The 13,282-nt window shown below is 29.1% G+C and overlaps 1 protein-coding gene across 3 annotated transcripts in view; it reads left to right on the top strand.

Moving 5' to 3' along the window:
- The first annotated feature begins 39 nt into the window (after positions 1-39).
- LOC125073811 (trehalase-like) overlaps positions 40-13,282 on the top strand; it is a 67,334-nt gene continuing 54,091 nt past the window's right edge. For 2 of the 3 annotated variants that reach the window (XM_047684876.1, XM_047684874.1), the window contains exon 1: positions 40-411. The gene's annotated coding sequence lies outside the window, so the exon portion shown is untranslated. The remainder of the gene's footprint in view (positions 412-13,282) is intronic. The other variant, XM_047684877.1, reaches the window with a different exon arrangement.

Below are 13,282 nucleotides of genomic sequence, written 5' to 3'. Positions count from 1 at the left end.
AAAACATTACAAAATCATTAATAGTGTCTTGATTTAAAAATACTGCTTTGTTATAATAATTATTACGTAAATCAATCAATAATTTTCCAAATATTTTCGTCATTTTTACAAGTAATCAATTTATATAGTAGTTAAAGTCAGTATAATTTCATAGATACCAAAGCCCAAACGCCAATGCCGCATCGCTTGATAACAGCATAACAGCTCACAGCTGTTTGTCAGTTTCGATTTCGAATTCGGCTTACTTGCATAGTTATTGAATTCTGTTTATTAAAATAATATAAAATAAAATATTGTGTTATAATAATAAGTAAAACAAACAAATGTCGTCTGTCTTGTGCTGTGATAAGTTAAAAATTTGTTAAAGGTTTTGTAAGGCTAGACTTTGATTTTCAAATCTCATCGTCCTGTGTAAGTACTTCAAGTGATTTTTTAAAATAAGAACACAGATTTTCTTTATGTATATATCCGATGTGCGACAATGCGTATTTATGTTTTGTTTTTTAAATATAATAAATCTTATTTTAAAAACTAATATAGCAAAACTTGTTCTTAAAACTCATAAGGGTTATGAAAATGCTGCAAAAAAATCAATGATTTTAATTTTTACTTACTCGATATTGACTAAGTTAAAGAATACAAAAGGCAATATTTTAATAAGTTAATATTCTTAAGGCTGTATGTATTTTTTATCTGTTAAATATTATATAAAATGTAATTTGCAGTTCTTCATCGATGTAGAAAATTAATATGAAACTACTGTTTATTAACTAGATTGATCATTCAGAACCAATATATTTTTTCATTCATTTATTGATTCATTCACTGATTAAAATGAAATCCATTATGTATTTAATATTAAAGTACAAGCTGCTCATCCCAACTTGGGTCGGTTATATTAGAGATTCTGTCATACATGATTTTGCTAATATTGATTGTAGTGTGATGGTATATAGCCTTATACGATAAATGGACTATCTAAAACTGAAATCATTTCGGACCAGTAGTGCTTGAGATTAACGTTCAGTCAAACAAAAGAAATCTTTATAACAATAATATAAATTCGCCTTCTCTTCATTTTTCATAATTTGTAAACTAAGTATTTGGGTAATAAGAAAAATACTTCAAATGTTAGATGGATACAAAAGATCTTAATGGGGAGGCCTTAGCTCTTCTAGGCAACTCTGGAAAAGAGGCAGTAGGTTATATTTGCCAGATCTTAAAAACTGAATACCCAGACGGACCAGTGGGTTCAGCTGGACATTTGTGTGAAAAGGCCAGATACACTTCATTATTAAGACATTTTTTCATATAATATTGGGATAATATTTCTTATGTAACATATTTTTGATCATTTGTCAGAAACTTTTCCTTTAAATTGTATTGTAAAACTCTGACAATGTCAAATTTGCCCGTACATTAATCCAACTAAGTCCCACTACATTCAAAATTCATTGCAATCCTACCTGTGGTATAGGTATATAATTCATGTAAAACACATTACTCTTACATTAAGGATTATATTATATAATTAGATCAATAAAAGTGTATGTATTTAGGTAATTTTAGTTTAAATTATTACTTTTAGTATCATAAGTATATTTATACATTAACCTATTATACATTGGACTTCTATTTATTTTTGAATATGAATAAATATTCTGCATCAATTAAATTTGTCGGGATAGAATACTTGTAGCATTAAAAATGCATTGAACCTACCTCTTGGCCAATATATTCTTGATAACATGCAATTAAAGATTTTTATTAACGGTTAACATTTTTACTCTACAAAATATCTTTCCCTTTTAGAAAGCCAATATAAAACAAATGGCAATAGGTTTTAGAGTGAATCAGTCAGTCACTAACCCTGGGCCCTATGTTTCCAAAGGTTAAGGATAAAACAACACCCCCATTCTTCCCTGTATTCATAAGTGAAACAATATGTGGAATATAGTAAAATTTAACACATACTCTTCAAAGTGGGTTCCAAATAAGGAGCCCAGATGAATACTAACAATTTATTCCCTTGGTATTTATTGGATTTATATTAAACAAACAAACATAAATAATACTTTTAAGGTAAAGGAGGGATGACAATATTATGAATCATATAATACAAGTGTGTAAATATGTAGCTGATTTTAATAATTACCAAAGAATTTAAGTTTTTGAAACAATAATTGCGTATATTCTTTGTAAAGCTTTAAATAAAGCTGAGAAAGATATTAATAAAAGCTTAGTATCATTCACAATAGTTTATATAGTTATAGTAGATGGACTTTGTGTAAACCCATTGGATGGATACCATCCACTTATCATCTATTCTACCGTTAAACAGCAATAATTTGTATCTCTCTGATTTGTTTTGAGTGTTGATTCAGTCATTTACAATGGAAATAAAATCCTAGATTCTGTGGATGGTGGTGTATTGAATTTGAATGTGTAAGAAGTTATAGGGTGTAAGGTCTTATAGTGCCAGTGACTATTGGCAAAGAAGACCACCTAGAACTAGGTAGCCAATTCTATTGTGTATATGAATATGAAACCATCGCAATATATTTGTTAAAATAAATTGGCAAATTATTTGTTTATTTTCAGTCTTGGTAATACTTTTTTTATGTAATAAGTTTTCTTTAATAATTTCTTTATTTGTCCCAAAATCCTTCCATGATGAGAAGGTTAATTTATACCGATTTCTATTTGTTAATTTGAGTGAATATTAAACATAATAGATTGGAGTTATTTCATTTATCATAATAATATTTACAGTAAGTAAAAATTATGTTTTATTAAATGTTAGACTACCATGTTACTATATGAATAGACATTAGATTAAAATATGAAAATACTTAACTTTGAACTACCTGCTCATTAAATTTTTCCTATAAATGAAATAAATATGTAAATATGCAAACTAAATTTTTATAACTTTTGAGACAGTTAACTGATTACTAACAAGACATTCATAGATAATGTCGAAATATCGAGCTCCATCAAATAAAAATAAAAAAACATGGTAAATATCCCGTTTGAAATATTTATAGTAATAAAAATAACCGAGTTAACAGTTTTTTTATTAAAAATTATAACTCAAATCGTTTGATCGGTCATTTATGAGTTTTTTTTATCATAATTATTATTCTATACAACTAGAAGTGACATAGTATTAAAGTGACAAAATAAAAACCATAAAATGTTTGACTTACTACTAAAATTAAAGGAATAATAATTCAAATATTAATTAATATTTCAATTATCCCTGTTTTGAATACTACTAGGAGTAACAGGCAAAATAAATATAATGGTTGTTCTGGTTTTTGTAAATAGTAGCAATAGCTTAATTTTTTTTTTAACGAATCAATTAATATTATTTTAACTAGGTTCCAACTTTAAATTTAGAATATTGACATGACCAGCGTGGTTTTCTTTTCTAATATTCGATACATGGCAATCTACTTCATGAAAGCGAGTTTTGCGCCTGTCGTATTATGTTAGCAATATCATTATTTAACGATAATAGTATTAAAACTTAAGGCGTTAAAAATATACGATATTTATAATTTAAACGATATTGATATTAATCCTAAAATAAAATGAAGTGACGAGATTTATCTGCGATCATTACAATTAGGTTTTCTTCTAACGTTCATGATTAACATACAAAGTAGATAAATTTTCTATATAATTGTTCGTTTCTATAATGAACTTAAACATAACAAACTATAAATAAGATATTTATCACTCAATATAATTATAGAAAAAAATATAATTATTAATAATTCGCGAAGATTGCATTTATTACTTCAGACACAATGGAAATATCAGTCAAGTTGTATTAATTTGATTGTATTTTAGTAAAATACCCATGTAAATTAATTGTTGGAAAAGAATAACTACTGTTTCTTGCTGGGTTTTCTCATTCTGCACACAGGTGGGCTTTACAATTAATATAATCATATAAAATGATAACTTATACAAACATACAAATTCTTTGAACTGCTTCATAAACAAAGATGATTTTCAAGATGAAACTTATTTATATATCTGTAGTGAAAATCAATATTTTTATTCAATATAAAAACGTTCAACTCTCTTAGTGATTGCAAAAAATCTACTACTGGTTAGGAAATTAACACTCGAGAAGAACCGGCGAAAGAAACTCAGTGGGATTTGTTCTTTGTTAGCTAATATTTTAATACTCCTGTTATTACAATATTTACTATATTCTATACGAAAAATTATTAACGCGAAGTTTCGCGCAGAATTAGAAAATTAAAGTGCAAAAATTATATTAATTATATATTTATGAGAATTTTTTTTCCTATAATTTATTGTTCTATATCACTAGAAATAACATATATAAGTATTCAAGTAACAAAATAAAAACCACAAAATGTTTGATTTACTCAAATTTCTTTTGAGTTATACTCAGATACACTCAGAGTTTGTATTTGCGATGCAAACTATCCGAATGTGTTGAAACTTTACTGAGTCCTACTTTCGCCTCCGAAGGTGCCTTACAAAAAAAAACAAGTTTTTGTATGCTCGTACTTCAATATAAGCTTTTTATTTAGATCCAAATAACCGAATTGTTATTCAAGTCCAGTTTCACTCATAGATTCGGATTTTAGAATTATTAGCGCCGCTCTGTACACGTCCACGCTGAATGATTGGCGAAGCCACACTAAAATCAGGTGTACGGACTGCAGTACAGTTCAGTCGAATATGGTAAGTTTTCGGATTGCGAAATATAGTGCGTAATATATAATATATCGATGTTTTGTTATTTGTGTAGGTAAATATTATTTGCTGACATTTGATTAAATATTGACGTCACTTATTGTGGAGGTGTGTCTTTTATTGTTTTCCTTAATAATGCCTCAATAAGTGGTTTTGGAAAATCGTAATCGACAAATAATTTAAAGGAAAATATATATTTATTATTATGAAATATGTACTACTTAAAATAGTATCGTTTTGTTACGTTCAATTACAAGAAAATGAAATTGGGACAGCAATGAATGTAGTTTCTTAGGAAATTAAATCAGGCTTTGTAGAAAGGAAATTTTCAAGAATACTGGTAACTGTAAAAAACTTACAGGTTGACACGTACTTTACTTATAGGTGTATTGGTAATACATCATATCTCTGCGTAAATAATAAGAATTAAAAAAGAAAAATGCAATCAAACCATAAGGTTAACACACCCCCATATTGCAATAGATTGCTTCATTGCGTCAGCCATGCGTCAGCGCCGTGCCTCTTTAATGGCGCGCTTTCATTGGCCGTACGCGACCTTCATCACGTACGCGGCGCCATTTGAAATATCATATCATCTGTAGTCCGTTACTTATATTTTTCGTAGGACAGATAATATATAATCAGGGTTAAGGTACAATACATAGCAGTATGTAAAAATTGTAATGGACTATGTATTATTAAGTATGATTTGCGACTAATATTATTTATATTTAACTCCCTTTTTAATTTTAACATAAATTCAACAATTGGTATATCATTTTGCAATAATTAAATATTAGTATTATTCCACATTTAGTTAATTGTCACAGGACTGCATGAAACGTCGTAACCGACAACGTTATTTTCTTCATGATCGTCAATATATAGGACTCCAGGTATTATTGCTACCGTTGGTAGGGCTTTGTGAACCTGTCTAGGTAGGTGTAGGGTACTTACCATCAGATCCTACAAAATATACTTCACTGTGTCATGCTGCTATCACTGGATTGCAAGTTTATTTATTTAAATATTCAAGATAAGAATGTGTGTTATAAAACTAATTACTTACAAAGGCAATATTATAATAGTCTAATTGTTTTTTTTTTTTATAAATAAAACATTAAACACTCTATATTATGCACAGTAAACTATTTGTGAAATTGTCGCAGAATGCTATGTAATTAACCGCAGGCATTTGACTTAATAAAACACCTAAATTATCAAAAATAATTATTAAGTACATATTGATTTGATAACATATGCTAGTACTAGTGATATCGTATCCAAGTATAGAATTTCAGTTTGTTTCTACAAAATATGTAGTCTTCAGGATCTTTTGTGGGAATGGGCATTCTGCAGGCCTTAGTTATAGGTCCTATTTTGTTCCTTACTTATATATTGTCTTTCAGATTTGGGAATGGCTTTTGATTTTATTGACCCATTCATATTAAATCATATTTTCTTTAGGGAATTTTGAAGAGTATTTTAGTATAATTGTAGATGTGACTTATTTTAAAAATTTATAATTATGGATATGGGACAGTTTTACAAATGTATAAATTACGTTATTCGAATTATATATAAATTGGTTGAACTTATATTAGTATATTATTATTTTCCGCTTAGTTGTCAACCTTGGTTTTGCTATTTCGCTGTTTTAATAATTTATGTTGATTTTCTACTTTTTGTGCGTTAATTTTCAAATGCCACCAACATCCGCGTTAGAAATACCGATGATAATATTCAACTTTACATAAAATGAATCGAATATATATTGTTTTTTTTTTTTTTTTTTATATATCAAACTTAAACATTTTCGCTATTTATAACATTTAAATCTGTAATTTTGTCCAAACGTCGAACTGATCGAATTCGAGGCCTTCCAATAAAAGTGTCATATTACTTTAGCTTTGATTTCCACCGTAAAATTATGTATATCATGCAGAGGTGCTTACGGTTTTGAGATACTAATATTGCTGTCATGCTGACAGACATTAAGAATAATTGCTAGTCGCGACCATAATATTACTGCTAGTTCTAATTTCGTTACTAAAATTTATTAACCAAGTATCTTAATTTTCGAAAACCAATTAATATATATTAATATAATAATTAAAGAATTTGTAAGGTAATTTGTCAATCTTATAGATAAATCTTTCTTGAGTTCTAAATCCGACATAATTTTTATTTTTATTTAAAGTTGAGGTCAAATTAAGCTGATAGAACGACGTCGTATACCAAAAATAAATTAATGATTGCAATGCAATTTAATGTCAACAAAAATTGCTTTCTGGTAAACTAATAACTGCTAAAAAAAGTGAGCGGATGCATCTCCCGTTGTATTTGTGATTGGAAATTAAAGAATTCTAAATGAACTGTTTGGTTGTGATAAGCATTTTTTTAATTTTCGTGTATACATGTGTATGTAACATGTATACACGAACATTTCAAAATGTATAACGTGACTTACAGCAAATTTAAGTGCCAAACGGTAAAGCGCTTTGATGAATGACGTTTTGTCTAAATTTGGGATCTTTTAGATTAATAACGTTTTATTTTTAAAAGCGTAAAATTTTAATTAAATATTATAATATTAGATATAAATATTCTAGCAAGCCAACCACATAAGGGATTGGACAATGTAGTTGTAATTTATAAAGACATTATAGTATCAAAGAGATTAGATGTTTAAAAATAAATGATATTCATTTTTAAATTGTGTCTAATGTGCATAAAAACAAACATTTAACCTGATATCTCTGAATAATCGATTAAAACTTGTATGGAAACAAGTGATTGTTTGAATATAAAATCGATTAATGGATACGTTAGTGGCGATTAAACGGATTATAAAGTTTATCAGTGTGATAACAAAGTAAAATTAAACATAAATAATGCTTTTGTTATATTATCTTTAAAAGTTAAATAGTGGTTCTTTGTTTGATTAGATTAGGTAGATGATTTACGTCAGAAATGAAATATAAATAAGTGTTTGTACGTCCGTTCAGTGATCTCATCAAGGAAACCGAAGGTTTTATACAAAATCAGGTTGTTAACGTGACGTGAACTGCCATAATTACATTCTGATTCTCCTGGATAAATGATTAACGTATAAATAAATAATAGTAATAGCTTCATCAGTCCTGAGCGAGAATGTGTTGATGAAGTTCAGCTCTATCAGGACCAATGATCACCACGGCATTCTTTAAAAAAAAGCGTGATGTCGTGATGAACTAGGTATAGCGGGTTTAGGTGGACATTTCCATTCTGTACAACGAAAATATCGTTAAAAATCAATGCGTCAATAGCGCAATGGTTTCCGGGCCACCAAGTGATGTAAAAAATGCAGATTTGATCCTGACCCGTTTTGACTCTTCGCCTTTAGACTCTCCGCCTGACTCCCCCTCCTCCCCTTAACACAAGCTGGCTTATATCGGATAAATAAGAATACTAGTTAATCCTTAAAATGGGGCATTGCTACTATTATTTAAAAAAAAGTCTAATTCCTTTTTTAATTATTTAAGTGTTATGTTTATGTTTAGCTCTTGTTTGTATCGAGTCCATGCATGTACCTAATTAAAGGCCTTGGATTCAAAATAACAGTTGTGTTATTTCTATCATAACAAATCACAATCAATCTTGAAAAATATAAACAGTCTATGAATGTCAATGTTATGAGGACATATGATCGTTAAATTCTTTAATGACACGTTTATATGGTAAATTTAGCACGCCATAATTTGCGTCATCTATACAACCTATATTTAAATCTTGCGAAGCGAATTTAGATTCTCGTGCATTTTCAATAAAGTTAAAATTAGCTCAAAAGAGCAAATACCTTGTGATAAATATATATGTAATATCAAGAATTAAATTAACTTATTCAAAGTTTTTGTTATATTCGGCAGTGTCTCAAAAATTATGCTGTAGATTTTATAAATTGAACCACTTATTGCAAAAAAGTGCGTCTACTTTACCGATATTTTTCACAATTTTGGTGCCTCGTTGATACAACTAAAAGACGTTAATTATGAATCGTAATCGTAAATCTAAGATTGAAACAGAACTTTGGAATATTTTTTTATTCGAAGGCATGCCAAAATAATGCAGGGTGCTCTTGCCAAACTAGATTTTTAATTTTGCGGTATTCAGTAACAATATCCTGTTAATATGAAACTTTAAGCTTTGTCTAGTTTTCAATATTGATTGACGCTAATATTAAATTACGTCAATATTAAATGAGGCATCTATATTCAGAAGAAAAAGGTAAAACAATACATAAAATTTAAATATTAAATTTTTCTATTATAATCAATTGTGCTGGTATTACTTAGGATGCGATTTGCAAACTCATTGTTGAACTAACAGCGGATGCGAACATGTATCTAATAAGCAATGGTACTTTCCGCTACGAGATAAACAAACAAGATGAATGAGATGATGTAAACTTTGGTAATCTTGATGCATGTGTTGCGATTGAAGTTCGAGTTGACGATGTTTGTCTATAGTAATAACAGAATATTTTGAGGAACTATTTCGAAATTTGAAGATATTTAGAGTAAATACTTTTTACTGTAACCAAAACTTTGAAATTGTATGATCATTTAGATTATACAATTTCACAACCATTTGAAGTTAGGCTTCTACTTAAATTTTTAGAATACCTTTAAATTATTAAAGTTTAACGAAGCAGATATTCACTAACATGTGACTTTAATGTGTCTTCTCTTTTGTTTTGAGTAATTTTTGTTTATTTTCAGGTTCCATCTAAATTTTTGAATTGCTAACTATAAAAATTCTATTTGGACTCTAATTCTTCTAACATTCTATTTACTTCCGTTTATTTCTTCTGGTGTTCCGATGTCTGGTGGTTTAAATGAAACCACTTCGCATATTTACGCTTTAAGTTTTAAAATTAATCTTTAGACGTTTTATACACTTAAAATCCGTGGCTTTTGCCGCCTCGTAGGATAACTTGCGATTACACCGCACTATCCAGATAGCTACACTTTGCTGTGAACTTTGCATGTTAGTTCTGCAGCGGATATTACACAGTCTGTGTGACCAAACAGGCACCCGTAGATAACCATTGACCACATCACGACACCGCCATAGGCAAACAGCAAAGTTCCTCCATCAGTAATTCGAGATTAGGCAGCAGTCCAAACATTGCACCCGCTACCGTTTCTATCCGGGGTAACCAACTTCTCATCAGTTATTTTAGCACCAAAAAACAATTATTTAATTACTGAAACTAGGGATACACTATCTTGAATGTTTTTACTAACGGTGTTAGGTGTGATTTAAACTTCAGGCCTTGAAATCATAATTTTTTAATGAAAGGTATCATCTTACAAATTTTCTTAAAAAAACATTTTAATATAATTCTTGTTCTTTTTTTATTTTATTTTAAAGACACGCTTTCCGATTATTTTCAATGGCAACACGTTTAATCGATAAATATATCGCGTTACAACCTAGACGCAATAAAACGGCTACATTAAGTAGGCAGGTTGAAGTCACATGCTATAAGAAACTTGATTCACGTGTTCGTCTGATTAAACTAACATTTACAATTCGAAGAAACTCGGTAACAATGAGCAACGGCATTATGAAGTTATTTTTAGCATTATTAAACGACAGAAACATTTTTGTAATTCGATTCTTACTAATATTATAAATGTGAAAAATTATGTTTCGATGTTTGTAACTGAATCATTCAAAAACAGGTGGGACAGTTTTGAATTGAATTGGGAATATAGTTTTTATCCTGACTTAACATATAGGGTACCTAAGCCTCCCTCCGGGCGAAGACGCGAGCCGGAAATTAGATTATAATATTATGAATAAAATGAACAATCAATCCTTTTTAAACTTGCTTATAATTTAATTATTTTAATGATTAATGAAGTCAGTGTTAATTGATTAATTAAATAGTTATATTGTATAAATTATTGCGTTAATTTTGCAATTTTTTATGGAAATTTATGAAAATATATGTAACATACGTATCGCTATGCCATAGAATAAAATAAATTAATAATGAGAATGTCATGTACTTAATGATACCTTTCTATGCGATCTAGTTGCTAACAGCTGTAACTAAACCAAGGTCTTCGACTTTCTAAAGTATATCGTTCACAGTGAACGAGCGATAGCGATAAATTAATAAAAAATATTAAATTAATATGTGCGTTAAAACGACAGCTATGTAAGTGTCGTCATAATATTTTTTTTATTGTATAAATAATATACATTATAGTAATACTTTCAATATAAGATTCAAATTTCTTAACTGGTATAAATGCGGAAGCTTATTATATGTCCCAAAAAGGTTATTTTGACTTAGCGGAGTCGAAAACTTGGTAAATGATAATAAGTGACTTCAAAAGAAGATAGTTTTTTTTATATTTATTACCTCAGAACCTCCTCATAGGATAAATTTTGTTTAGCCCATACCTCCGATTGATCTGATTTCGCATTGATAGTGAATAAAATTTTATTTTCAAGGTCAAATCGATTTTTTTTTTGCTTTTGCGGTTATTGCGATACGATAAAATTCGCTACTAAAATACTGTGGAGTCGAACTTGAAGTTCGGTTCTATGACATTTTTATTATATATCTTATTATGTTCTGTGACATTATTTGTGTATTATCGAAATTTTAAAGCAAACTACTGGATCTGCACGAAAATTGTAATGATCAAAGAATGTCTAACTTGGGATATACTTTCTGTTTGGTCCCATTTAAATTTGAAAAAAAAACACGCAGGGGTGCTGCGTGAAAAAACTCGGGAGGAATATATGTCCTCGAATTTTATTTATAATTTATTTACTCGGCGTTTATTTAAAATAAATTAGAATAATGCGTTTTTGACCTTAAATTTGACTTATCTGTATTTAGAATTTGATAATTATCGGATTAGTTTACGATTTTTTTTTTGTTACTGATTATGTGATCGTTTTTAAATAATAATACATATGTAATTTTACTTGTCCGTTTTGTAGTTTGAATTAAACAAAAACAAGTGGTCTGAAAATGCTCACGTATGTAGACTAAGGGCGCGCTCGATAAGTAATAATTCTATCACTGTCATTTTGAAGCAAAAATACGAATATTCTCTTTTTTTTATTTATACTCGCAATGCTAATACGTTATGATATATGGTTATTGAGATAAAAGAAGGTTATTAAATTTATTTACATATAATAGGGCTGATATTAGGGATATTCCGGAAAAAAATATTAAAAAAAAGCAATGATAAAATAAAACAGTCCGCTCGGGCACACCTGGAGATCAACGTGTTCCTCTCCTCTTAAAACTTAGGTGCCTTCAACGAGGCGTGAAGAGGCATCTTGCGGGCTAGTATGGCGAGGGCAACTGCACTAGTTTGCTTATTCTTGCTGACTGTACTAGTCAGACTGCACCGTCTTCGCGTTTGGACTCCACTTCCATTTAGCATCAGGTGGAGTGGAGTCCTATATCTACCTGGAAAATACGAAAAAATAACCTCGCCCTCAAGATTTAATTTTTTTTTGTCTTGTGGAAACTGGGTTTTATGTAGTTTCCATAAGACCTGCCCCAAAAGTCAATCTATTAAGTATTCTCTTCTTAAATTTAATTTAGCACATCCCCCTGCCCAGGCTGTGGTCGCTACACGAGAACTATTATGCCCGAACGGCCGTCGGTTCTAGGAGCTATGGTTGGAATAGAGTATACCTACATCATAAAAAAAGTCATCTACAAAAGAAATGTCATCGTGAATATGAAAATTTTACAATTATATAATCGATAAAATTATATAAAACAAATTACAAAAAAAAAACCATCAACTTGCTTGTTTTCCATATCTTTTGAAATTAATATTCATGTAAATTTACAAGTACTTTGGAAGATAAGTGCTGTGGAACGGGTGTTATCAAAATAACTTAATAAACTGTTCTTGGAAATAGATCAGATAGGGTTTTTCTTTTTAAGTCTTTATTAATTTTAAAGTTTTAAAAAAAACTATTAATTTTCGTTCGCAATTTAAAAGTGAATTATTAGAAATGTAGACTCCGTTCCCTGTCTTGCGGTGGGTGTGGTTCTTGATAAGTATATACCGTCTTACAGGCCTTTGAGATACACTACACTATTTTTTTTTTTTATTTATTTATTTACTAAGAAAAAAATAACAAATATTTCATATAATCAGTGCAGCATAAACCACAGTCGGTTTTACTGTGCTCTGACGATTCTTAAACAGTAGTTAGTAATAATAATAATAAAAGTTTACAAAAGACAAAACACACACAATACAGCTGTTATAATTTTTTTTTTTTTTGCACAAAGAAGATTTAATCATAAACTTATTCATTAATATTATAAATGCATAATATTAATATAACCATTTCGACTGATGGATTTTAATATAATTTAGCAGAATTTTATTTGACTTATGATAGAAAAATGCAATATTTTTTTTAATGAAAAGTTTTTATATAAAATAAAAACGTCTGTCTGTAGCTCATGGTTGACTTGACACAACTAGTATAATCT

This window comes from Vanessa atalanta, chromosome 25, assembly GCF_905147765.1.
Source record: "Vanessa atalanta chromosome 25, ilVanAtal1.2, whole genome shotgun sequence".
Lineage (NCBI taxonomy): Eukaryota > Metazoa > Arthropoda > Insecta > Lepidoptera > Nymphalidae > Vanessa > Vanessa atalanta.
The sequence above is the reverse complement of the archived record's forward strand: the minus strand, read 5'-3'. Positions and strand labels throughout refer to the sequence as shown.